This window comes from Sminthopsis crassicaudata, chromosome 2 (assembly GCF_048593235.1).
Source record: "Sminthopsis crassicaudata isolate SCR6 chromosome 2, ASM4859323v1, whole genome shotgun sequence".
NCBI classification, from domain to species: domain Eukaryota; kingdom Metazoa; phylum Chordata; class Mammalia; order Dasyuromorphia; family Dasyuridae; genus Sminthopsis; species Sminthopsis crassicaudata.
The window spans coordinates 602,733,684-602,746,778 of NC_133618.1; the positions used below are offsets into that span (position 1 = coordinate 602,733,684).

The following is a 13,095-nucleotide window of genomic DNA, read 5'->3' on the forward strand; positions in this document are numbered from 1 at the left end:
TCAGGCTGGTGCTCAATCCACTGTGCTATCTAGCTGTCCCAAAACATACTATGTTCACCTTTTCTTTTCCTCTTCTGTTTTTTTTTTTTTTTTCCTTTCTCAGGGTAGTTCCCTTTTGTTCAGATTTTTCTCTCCCAACATACCTCATATGGAAATATGTAAAAAATTAATGCACATGTAAAACCTTAAAAAAATTTTAATGATGTCTGATCATTATCTTTTCTTCTTTTAAACCATATATTCTTTGTCAAAATGAACTAAGGATTATATGGTAATGACTATATAATTTCTTCTTAAGACCATCACCATACTTTCCAAATAAATTCTCAAGCTTTCTCAGACCATCATTTTACACAATACAAGGCAGCAAATCTAATAAAAAAGAAATGTCAGCTCTTGTTTCTCCCTTTCCTAATTGTCAGGGCATCAATCCTACTTACCAAATAGCCATCACTACTTCAATGGATGAAACACAGCGGGAAGCTAGCAGGTTTCCTACCATAACACATTGAAACTGATGGGAAAAGAAAGCATTGTGAGGAAGAAAGTTAGGTGGCAGTGGATACAACTTCCATAGCAAATTACAGGGATCTGGAAATTACTATAAACCAGCTTTGGCAGCACATACACTAAAATTGGAATGATACAGGGATTGGCTTGGCTACTGCACTAAGATGATATGCATGTTAATGTAATGTTTCATATTTTTCTGCTTTTCCCTTTCTCTCCCCTCAGATTCCTAACTGGCAACCCTGTCTTCTCCACAAATCAGGTCTCCAATCTAAGTGCCCTTTAGGACATTAATGCCCCCCCTGAGTCCGTCCCCATCTACCCAGTGAGAACCTTTGCAAATAAAGTCCTTTCATAGTGGGTCCTGGCTCTGGGTAACTTTTCCTAAGTGAAGGTGGTGATGTGTATGTGTGTATTTGAAGTTCCAAGATTGTGAAATAGCTTAGAAAATGGGGGAGCTGAGAATCAAATGGGTCTTCTACCTCTTAAGTCCTTTCTTTTTGCTTTATCAAATACTATTCCCCTCAATAACCAGGTGTGGATATATAGTACTGGATAAGTCACTTTTGCTATGTGGGATTCAGTTTTCTCATTTATAAAACAAAACAGTTGGACTAAAGTATCTCTCTGTTCTTTTATACTTCTAAGTTTGATTGTCTTCATGTATAAATGGAACTTTTTCTAAATTTATTTAACTCCAGTGAGTACTAAAAAAAGATGTTCCAGAGGGGGAAAAGCAGTGTGAATATATGAATCTGAGTTCTAACCTTGACCTTTATTAAATATATGACCTTATGCAAATTATTTCTCTAGGTTTTAGTTTCCTAACCTGCAGAATAAGCGTTTGGAAAAGACCATCTCAAAGAGATCCACAGTTCTAATATTCTTCAACAACATCAGATTATAAGAAAGAATCATCAGAACTCAAATATGAGAGAACAATGAATTTGGAATCAGAGGGGCTGAGACTGAATCCAACCTCCTCTGTGATAACCTTAATAATGATGGACAAATCATTAAACCTTTCTGGACCTCAGTTTTCTTATCAGCAAAATGGAGGGTAGTTGACTATGTTGATCATTCACCTCTTAATCTGGGATGCTGTGATCCTATGAAATATCTATCCTGAGGCCATCCAAAGAGTTAGCTTCGGAGCCACTGGACTAGAAAACCAGTCTCCCAGTTGATTCTTCTTTTCCCCCCTTCTCTACTACAGAACATACTTCCCAATTAGAGACAAAAAATGTCCTTCAGGTGGCATTTTTAATTCCCAAATGGTAACAGAAAATCATAAGGTTTTCCTAATATATAAGGGAAAGTGTCTCGCAGCTATACACTCCCCTTTCATAGCAAATCTAAATTAACAGGAGTTCAGAGCCCTTCAATTGACTAGGGACAGGTAAAGGGTGGGGGTGGGGGCTTTCAACAGGACCCACTTGGACAAAGGTATGTAGCACCGTCAATCACCATTGTGTGGTACTGTTCATCTGTGGAGTCAGTTCCAGTGGGATCTGAACTATGGGCTTTTGTTTTAATGCCCATAAAGCTCTCCACGGCTGCTGCCTTTACAAAGACAAGTCTTATTCGCTGTTCTCCCTCAGTCTTCTAAACACTTCATTTGGAAAGTGTCAAAGCCATAATTGATTTTTGCCCAGTGTTGGGAAGTTATACTGAAACACCACTCCCTTTGTGGCTGGAGAAAGAGGGGAAAAAAGAAGGCGCTCACACAAGCAAGCATTATAGATTGCAATGTTGATTCAACCAACATCGGTCCCAGGAGCAAGGAGCCTGGGATGATTTGAAACCTTCTGAAAATAAGGGTCCCGAGCCTTCTGGAGACTGCCTGGCTCCCACCCTGCTGCTCCAAAGGCAGACAGCAGAAAAAATAAAGTGGGGTCTGCTGCTGATGTATGGGGTGTCAGATGTCTCTGAGAACATGAGGGAATCTTTAAATGGTTTTAGGAGAGTGACAGGTAGTTATAATTTTCACAAAGGCTTGTAAAAAGTTCCATTTTTATATAATTCTTTAAAACTGTTTACCAATTTGTATCCTACTTTAGTTCATCTCAGTTGCCCCTGGACAACCTCTCTCCTGTTCACATTCATTTCCTTTTCTAGTAGAGCAGGAAAAAAAAAAATATTTTGGACCTCATGCTAGAAGAACCATCAGCTTCAGCTGCTTCATAGCTTCTAGCCTTGGTTCTCATACAGACTCTCATTACTGCAGCCTTATCTCTCTCTTCCTCAGTTTCCCTCCTTTGTAAAAAGGATTTTGGCCTAGGTGATCTAGAAGAGAGCCTAAATTCATAATGGATGCTATTAAAATAAAAATACTACCACCTACGGTTAATGTCTCCAAAATAATACTTCAAGAAAATAACCATAGGAATATCTAAAATCATTCAAATCTCAAAATTCCTAATTTTGACAGCTCCTTAACAACAAAGCTAAATCCATACTCCCATCATTCTCTTCAGTAGCAAAAGACTTTCTATAGGAGCCAAAATTCACTTTTATTTCTTCAGAACAGGCAGACATGGTTGATGACACTTGCATTTAACCAGGCGCTGGGGAAATGAATACCCCAAATCAAAAATGAACATTTGAAACCTCATTAAGGTTGAGTGGAAAGTTGTTTTGAGGGGGTTACTTCAATTACTGTGATGCATTGCCCACTATTCTCAGCCTGTCTAAATCCTATGCCTCTTTCATGACATAACAATCCCATGAAAGATTCTCTGACCATCCTAGAGAAATTTTCTCTCCCAGAGCACTGATTATCTGCCCATAAAAGGGGTGGGTAGGTTCCATTAGGAAATTGGGGAAGAGAGAATGAACATTTTAAAAATACTTACACTACATCAGGCATTATACTGAGTAGTGTTTTTTGTTTTGTTTTGTTTTATTTTCTACAAATATCTCAATTGATCCTTATAATAACCCTGGTGCGATAGTTATTAGCTCTATTTTTCAGTTGAGGAAACTAAGGCAGGCATAACTTAAATAATTTACCCAGGGTTGCTCAGCTAGTAAATGTCTGAAGCTGAATTGGAATTTGGGTTTCTCTGACTCTAAGTCCAGATTCTATCCATTTGGTCAAGAGAAGAGAGCGGTAAAATAAGGAAAGAGCTAAAGGGGAATAAGGTAATTTACTACACTCACCTCTTGTTATTGTTGTTTTAGAGCATTTTCCTTCACTGACATAAATTAAAATTAATTTAAAAATCATTTTTCAACAATCTTTCCTTTTTCAAGGAAAGGGGCATGGAAAAAGATAGCTAGGAATTGTCTCTCCACCCATGTTTCCATCCAATGTAAGAAGAAATATATGAAATGGCCACTGAAGGAATTAGACTTGCTTTGTTTAGTCCTAGAGGACAAAAGCAAAAGCAATGGTTGGAAGTTTCAAAATAGCAAATTTAGGTTGCATGTTAAGGAAAAAAAAAAAAAAAGTTCTTCCTGATAGTTATTCAAGAGTATATGAGGCTCCCTTCTCCAAGTAATAGATTCTTCCTCAATGAAAATTTTCAAGCAAAGCTGCAAGACCACATGCCAGATAAGTCACAGAGTAAATTATTTTTAGACTTTATTTACATTAAGAGTTCTTCCAGGTCTAAAATTTCTGTAAGATGAATGGGTTCTACCCCTCTCAAAATAGACTTTCTTCATCTAGGAGCTGTTCACTTACTTCTCTATGGTCAAGTTTATTTTGACTCAACATTACTTCCAGTAGAGAGTATGGAGGAGGATAGAGAAGAAAAATGAACTGCAATCTAACTAGAAAACTGTAAAAACAAAAGATAATGGAACGGAATAATGCAAAGTGCCACATGAAGGGTGCAAGTCTTAAGTGTATAGTTCAAAGGAGAAGGGAAAAAAGAGAGTGGAGGGAGAGTGTCTAACTATGTCTGTCTGTCTGTCCCTCCATTTCTCTTATCTCACACACACACACACACACACACACACACACACACAGAGTCCAGTGCTTTTCCATTGCCTTCAGGAGCATATACAGAATGCTCTATTTGACAAAGCTTTTATAACCTAGCTCTCTCCTGCCTTTTCAGTCTTTTTACTTCTTGACACATACTCTTTGATCTATGACACTGGCCTCCTGGCTGTTCCATGAACAAGACTCTCCATCACTAAACTCTGGGCATTCTCCCTAGTTGTTCCTCAAGTCTGGAACACTATCCCTCCTTCACTCTGGCTACATGATATCTCTGGCTCTCTTGGGGTCCCAATTACAACCCCACCTCCTACAGGAAGCTTTTTACCAACTCCACTCAATTCCAGTGACTTCCCTCTTTATCATTTCCTATTTATCCTGTATATAATTTGTTTTCTATATATTGGTTTGCAGGTTGTCTCCTCCATTAGATTGAAAATTCCTTGAGTAGAAGGACTGTGTTTGCCTTTTTTATATCTCTACCTGTGAACCTGGCATATAGTAGGAACTTAATAAGTATCTATCCAAGATAATTAATTAAATACCTCATTATTGGATGAATTTGATTATATATACCCTTCTATAAAACCTGTGGGTTTACTGAATTTTGTTTTTCTTTACTATCCCTCTGATCCATTTATGTGTGTAGATACTGTGAATGTTTAGAGTCTTTCAGAGGAAAAGAATCATGCTAATCCCTCATTACTGTTGATGATTAACAATAGTTAATATTCATATGACACTTTATGTTTCACTTTAGCAACTGAATGGAGGATAAATTGAAGTAAGCAGATCTATCTACAGACTACTGCAATGATCTAGGCATGATGTGAAGAAAACTTATGCTCCCCTCTTCCCAAAAACTGACACATAAGAAAAATGAAGGCAAGAACTGCTATTTTTTTCTTTGTCTTTCTATGTCAGCATTTTGTAGATGTTTAATGCATTCATTTGTTAATTAGAATTAAATGAATTTCACTAGATTTGACTATTTGACTAATTAACATAAATGATCATTTGCCATTTGGTCTTTTTGTTAAGTCATTAGAGCAAGGTTTTATTTTGCTTTGTTTCAACTTTTTTTGCATCACGGATTCCTTTGACATATTCTGATGAAACCTATGTATCCCTTCTTAGGATAAGATTTTTTTAATTCAAAAGATAAAAGTTAATTTCTTTAAATAGTTATCAAAATAATATTTTAAAATATCAAGTTCACAGAAAGAACCCCTATTCTAGGGAATGAATAAGGATTTATTTGCTTGGAAAATCAAGCAACTTGGGAACATAAGTGAAAAAGGAAGATTTTTTTGCGTCTCAATAGAGGAAAAATAATCTTTTCAGACCCAGAAAAAAGGAGGTTAAAAAAAAGTACCAGCACACAGCATAAACTGAATATCCCAATCCATTTATTTTCTATAAAGAGAATTTTAGTAAATGCATGCAGTGTTGTCTTAAGGCACAATAATACACAAGTGTGTGTATCAGACAGTATCTTTTCTGGCTTCTCTTCCTTAGGTTTTTCTGTGCAAAATTTCATAGTTACCACAACTCAGATGGAAGAAATGATGTGATCTGCAAAGGCTGAGCAAAGTTAAGGAAAGTTGAATGTTTGTTCACTAAATTCTAGGCCAGATTGAATTACCCTCAGAACTCTCTTTAAATAAATACTGAGATCATGCCCTTTCCTTGCAAAACAAAAAGATTGAGGTGTTCCCGAGTTTTAGACAGAACTACCTCACTGAAATTATATGACATGTTTTGCTAAGGAAGATTTTCTTCATAAAGGACTATTTCCTGGCCAGTAGTATTAAGCTTGCCTTCTTTGCTTTTTGTTGTTGTTGTTGTTTTGGTTTTTTGTTTGTTTGTTTGTTTTCCCCAATATATTCTTTCATTCAAGCCTAAAGTGTTTCCAAAGTTTACCACAGTATTGGATTTTTTTTTTCTCCATAATGGTTCCCCACAAATCATGGGCAGCTCAGCATGAGAAAATGACATCAGTGATGTCAAAAGCTTTTCAGAGCTCCACCCAGGAATTCCAATCCCTACTCCAAAAACCATGGTCCAGATGGGATGCTTCAGATTCCGTCCCTGAGTAGGGAAGGGAGTTGAACTAGTTGACTGCTAATACCCTTTTCTATATTAAAATCCTCTGCATCTATAGAAAAACGACAACAACAAAGGAGAGAAAGCTTATCTTTCCAATTAAAAGGAAAGGGAATGTCTTTATTTCATATAATTATAAGTGAGGAAGAGGCTTAGGGATTATACACAGTTTCTGTGATATGATGTTTCATCCAACCAAACATTTAGAATTTATCTCCTAAGATATTAAGGAAGACCATGAAAAACAATGTTTTGTTGACTACTGAGGTAGATGTGGGAGGTAGTGATCTAGATCTTTGACAAGGTTTCTAAACCCATAAAAGCTATGATTGTACAAGCAGAAAATAATAATAATCACTAACTTTATAGAGAGCTTACTATGTACCATGCACTATGCTAAGTGCTTTACCATTATTATCTCGTTTGACTTCTACAACAACTTTAGGAAGTAAGTGCTATGGTGATCTCCATTTTACAGATAAGAAAACTGAAGAAAACAGAGGTTGTTACTTGTTCAGTATCACATAGGTAGTAAATTGTTCAGTCCATATCTCTGGAGGCTGGATTTCTGGTCTTCCACATTTCAGACTCAACAATCTATCTACTGCACTATCTAGCTGACCCAAATAAGGGCCCAAGAATAAAAACAATATATCAAGTATAAATGTGGAATATGATTGCATGCATATTTGTTTATATACATTTATATACACATGTGCATTTATGTGTTATATGTGTATATGAAGAATATATCGAATATCAGTGTATATATTATAGGCAATTCATTTGGATCCACTGATCTAAACTCATCAAACATAGATCAGATATTCTTTTGCTATGTCCTACTTCTTTTAGATATCAACTCACTTTTTTTTTAAATTCTTTTTTTCTAGTGCAAAAGATCATATACTTCTTATGAGAAGTATATTCTTCTTGGGAGAAAAAAAGATCCAAGGGTGAAATAGGATTTAAGCAGTTTTTTTTTTTTTTTTTCCATTAGAATCTAAAATCACAGATTCCAAAATTGAATGGGCTGAAATGGACATGTAATCTAACCTATACCCATACAAGTATTGACTTGGCAATATATTCGATCAAATAGTCAATCAATTTCTGTTTGAAGACCTTCAATGAGAGAGAGGCCATTAATTCCCAAGGAGGCTCATTCCAATATTGGATAACCCTGATTCTTAGAAAGTTTTTTCTCCCTTATATCAAGTCTAAATTTATCTCTTTGCAACTTTAACCTTTGTTTCCAAATCTATTATTTAAGGTCAAACAGAGCAAGTCTTATCCCTCCTTCATATAATAATCTTTCCAATCTTAACATGCTATCATGTCCTCCTTTAATCTTCTCTTCTCCAGGTTGAACATCTCCAATTTCTTTAGCCCATTACTGAGGGCAGAAGTTGAATTTTCTAGATGTTCCCCATTCATTGGAAGCAGAAGTTTTATCATATATACATATATGTGTATGTATGTTTGTATATATATATATACATATATATATGTATATGTATGTATATATATGTATATGTATGTATGTGTATATATATATATATATATATATATATATATATATATGTACATATAGGGAGTGTGTGTATGTATGTGTGGTATCCTTTCTCTTTTTTCCAATATGGTTAAAAAATTTTTTTTGCTCCCCTGAACTCAGGTCTACTCTCAGCTTATTCCTAGTCAAGCTTTTTGGACTTAACAAATTGCATTCTTACATAATTTAGCATTTCTGATATTAGTCTTACAGAACCATACCATGCTTTTGTATTCATCTTATGTTATATGCAAAAGATGGACACATGGAGAGATCATTAAAAAACTAAGTTGGTTAAATAAATTCCCTGGGAGTCTATATTAGCTTCTCCTTTCCCTCTCCATTGAAATGATTTATCTTTGTGTGTTCAGATTTCATTCCTGAAATCTTCCCTTCCTTCATGGACTGATTTCTGTAGAATTTTAATTTCTAAGAACTTACCTTTCCTTCTATGAAATCATCTAAACTCTATTAATTTATCATAACAGAGTCATCTTACTTTGCTTTCCTTAGACAGGGAGGACTACAGAATTCTGGAGAACAATAAACATGTGGGAAAATACCATAAACCTACAATTCTTCTCCCCTTTTCTGTCTCTTTCTCCTTCTCTGGAATATTTGCTGAGCTCTCATGCTAGGGATCTGTCCACTTTATCTGCATGAGTTCACCATACATGAAACACCCTCAATCTCACCATGATGCATTCCATCCAATTTCCTTCCATGTTACAACATCTTCCTTCCTCCTTTCTATTTGCTGCTCTTGGAACAATCATCAAAATAATATTACTGTTCCCAGAATGAACGTGTTGTAATGCTGGAGAAACTGAGGCAAGATAGAGATTAGAGGTTTTTAATATTTTAATAGAGGGAGAATTTGGACTGGCTAAGCTATTTTAACCAGCCAGTGGATGGGATTATTGTTTCAAAGCATTGAACAACAAGTGAGGGATTCCAGAGACTTTTATAGGGCTCCATGGATCAGGGAAACAAAGGCAAGGGAGGTGGGTAGAACACTGGTGGGAGGGAATTCCAGGAAAGGACCATAAATTCAGTTCTGACAGCAAGGATCATAAGTGGGGAAGAAGCTAGGAGGCTGGATATCTGGTTCAGAGGATCCCATCTAAGTATTTGAGATAAGCCATCTGGAATTTTATGACTTTAGAATTTCAGTGGTCAGGGCTCCCAGCCCTAATTATCTCAGTCCTAATGGCCATGAAGAAGGGTTGCCACCAGGGAGACTGAGGCAGAACAATTCAGGGAAACTGAGGCATAACAGTGTCTATCGATTTCCTTATAATGCTACTTTTCATTCTGTTACTCCTCTGACCAAAATATCTTTGTCTTGGCCATACCTTCTCCATTGCTATTGTTTTTCCTTTCAGAATGTAAGTTTCTTGAGGGCAGGAATTTCTATTTGTATTTGTGCTTCACAGTCTGGCACATTGCAGATGCTTAATAATGTATTCATTTACTTTATTCATTCAGTCATTCATTCCAAATCACTCTTTCTTTTGCCACTTTATTAAAACAGATCAGCATTCTCTACCTTTTCATTCTTTTTTCTTCTTTTCCCATCATGAAAGTTCTTCCATGTTTTTAAGGATCCTTTCATTCTTCCTTATAACAAGTACAATGAAACATCATTATTTGAGCTTCTTTACCTTCTTTCCTTGAAGGGGAACCCAGCATGCATTCTGAGCACAGAAAAAATAATGACCTGGCCATGAAAAAAAAAGATAAATAAACATTGGTAGCTTTATTCAGATTCTTTTTTTTCTCTCAAGTAGGTGGAAGCAAAATCTTCATTCCTTTATTATTTGTTGTAGTGGCTTTTGTAGCTACCCCCTCAAAAACAAACAAAAAAACCCATCTTTTTTCACCTTCTTAAATACATTTCTTCTCACCTGATTACCAATTTGACACCTATGCTCTAGTTCTTTGTTTTTGTCTTTTGAAATTCCTTCTCCCTTTTTAGTTTGCCTTTCTTTTCTTTAAATTATAGTTCTCTCTTTCTGGCTTTTGCTATCTGTGTGATCTTAGACAAATTACTTAATTTCAAAACTGCTCAATTTCCTCATTTTTTTTCTATTTTTTTATTAATTTTTATAATTATAACATTTTCTTTGACAGTACATATTCATAGGTATTTTTTTTGCAACATTATCCCTTGTATTCCCTTCTGTTCCAAATTTTTCCCCTCCTTCCCTCCACCCCCTCCCCTAGATGGCAGGCATTCCTATACATATTAAATATCTTATAGTATATCCTAGGTATACTATATATGTGCAGAACTGAATTTTGTTGTTGTTGTTGTTGCAAAGGAAGGATTGTATTCGGGAGCTAAAAATAATCTGGGAAGAAAAACAAAACAAAACAAAACAAAACAAAACAGTGCTCACAGTTTATACTCCTTTCCCAGTGTTCCTTTTCTGGATGTAGCTGATTCTGTCCATAATTGATCAATTGGAATTGGATTAGCTCTTCTCTATGTTGAAGATATCCACTTACATCAGAATACATCCTCATACAGTATCATTGTTGAAGTATATAATGATCTGGTTCTGCTCGTTTCACTTAGCATCAGTTGATGTAAGTTTCTCCAAGCCTCTTTGTATTCCTCCTGTTGGTCATTTCTTACAGAACAATAATATTCCATAACATTCATATACCATAATTTACCCAACCATGCTCCAATTGATGGATATCCATTCATTTTCCAGTTTCTAGCCACTATAAAAAGGGCTGCCACAAACATTTTGGCACATACAGGTCCCTTTCCCTTCTTTAGTATTTCCTTGGGATATAAGCCCAGTAGTAACACTGCTGGGTCAAAGGGTATGCACATTTTGATAACTTTTTGGGCATAATTCCAGATTGCTCTCCAGAATGGCTGGATGTGTTCACAATTCCACCAACAATGTATCAGTGTCCCAGTTTTCCCACAACTCCTCCAACATTCATCATTATTTGTTCCTGTCATCTTAGCCAATCTGACAGGTGTGTAGTGGTATCTCAGAGTTGTCTTAACTTGCATTTCTCTGATCAATAGTGATTTTGGAACACTCTTTCATATGAGTGGAAATAGTTTCAATTTCATCATCTGAAAATTGTCTGTTCATATCCTTTGACCATTTATCAATTGGAGAATGGCTTGATTTCATATAAATTAAAGTCAATTCTCTGTATATTTTGGAGATGAGGCCTTTATCATAACCTTTAACTGTAAAAATGTTTTCCCAATTTGTTACTTCCCTTCTAATCTTGTTTGCATTAGTTTTGTTTGTGCAGAAACTTTTTAATTTGGTGTAATCAAAATGTTCTATTTTGTGATCAATAATGGTCTCTAGTTCTCCCTTGGACACGTTACTCCTTCCTCCTCCACAAGTCTGAGAGGTAAATGATCCCATGTTCCTCCAATTTATTTATGATTTCGTTCTTTATGCCTAAATCTTGGACCTATTTTGATCTTATCTTAGTATGTGGTGTTAAATGTGGGTCCATGCCTAGTTTCTGCCATACTAATTTCCAGTTTTCCCAGGAGTTTTTGTCAAATAATGAATTCTTATCCCAAAAGTTGGGATCTTTGGGTTTGTCAAACACTAGATTGCTGTTTTTATTCACTATCGTGCCCTGTGAACCTAACCTATGCCACTGATCAACTAGTCTATTTCTTAGCCAATACCAGATGGTTTTGGTGACTGTTGCTTTATAATATAGTTCTAGATCAGGTACAGCTAGACCACCTTCATTTAATTTTTTTTTCATTACTTCCCTTGAAATTCTCGACCTTTTGTTGTTCCATATGAATTCTGTTGTTATTTTTTCTGGGTTATTAAAATAGTTTCTTGGGAGTCTGATTGGTATAGCACTAAATAAATAGATTAGTTTAGGGAGTATTGTCATCTTAATTATATTTGCTCGGCCTATCCAAGAGCACTTAATGTCTTTCCAATTATTTAAATCTGACTTTATTTTTGTGTCAAGTGTTTCATAATTTTGCTCATATAATTCCTGACTTTCCTTTGGTAGATATATTCCCAAATATTTTATACTATCGACTGTTATTTTGAATGGAATTTCTCTTTGTATCTCTTGCTGTTGGATTGTGTTGGTAATGTATAAAAATCCTGAGGATTTATGTGGATTTATTTTGTATCCTGCCACTTTGCTAAAATTCTGAATTATTTCTAATAGCTTTTTAGCAGAGTCTTTGGGGTTCTCTAAGTATACCATCATGTCATCTGCAAAGAGTGATAGTTTGATTTCCTCATTTCCTTCTCTAATTCCTTGAATCTCTTTCTCGGCTCGTATTGCCGAGGCTAGTGTTTCTAGTACTATATTGAATAGTAATGGTGATAGTGGGCAACCTTGTTTCACTCCTGATCTTACAGGGAAAGGTTCTAGTTTATCGCCATTACATATGATGTTTACTGACAGTTTTAAATATATGCTCGTAATTATTTTAAGGAATAGTCCATTTATTCCTATACTTTCAAGTGTTTTTAGTAGGAATAGATGTTGGATTGTATCAAATGCTTTTTCTGCATCTATTGAGATGATCATATGGTTTTTATTAATTTGATTATTAATATGGTCAATTATACTAATAGTTTCCCTAATATTAAACAAGCCCTGCATTCTTGGTATAAATCCTACTTGATCATAGTGTATTATCCTGGGGATGATTTTCTGAAATTTTTTTGCTAATATCTTCTTTAAGATTTTAGCATCAATATTCATTAAGGAAATTGGTCTATAATTTTCTTTCTTAGTTTTCGATTGACCTGGTTTAGGTATCAGTACCATGTCTGTGTCATAAAAGGAATTTGGTAGGACTCCTTCAATACCTATTTTTTTCAAATAGTTTATATAGCATTGGAGTTAGTTGTTCTTTAAAAGTTTGGTAGAATTCACATGTAAATCCATCTGGTCCTGGGGATTTTTTCTTAGGGAGTTGATTAATAGCTTGTTCTAT

The 13,095-nt window shown here is 35.4% G+C and overlaps 1 pseudogene; it reads left to right on the forward strand.

The window, feature by feature from the left end:
• The first annotated feature begins 609 nt into the window (after nt 1-609).
• LOC141559202 (U6 spliceosomal RNA) lies at nt 610-709 on the forward strand (annotated as a pseudogene).
• The last annotated feature ends 12,386 nt before the right edge of the window (nt 710-13,095 follow it).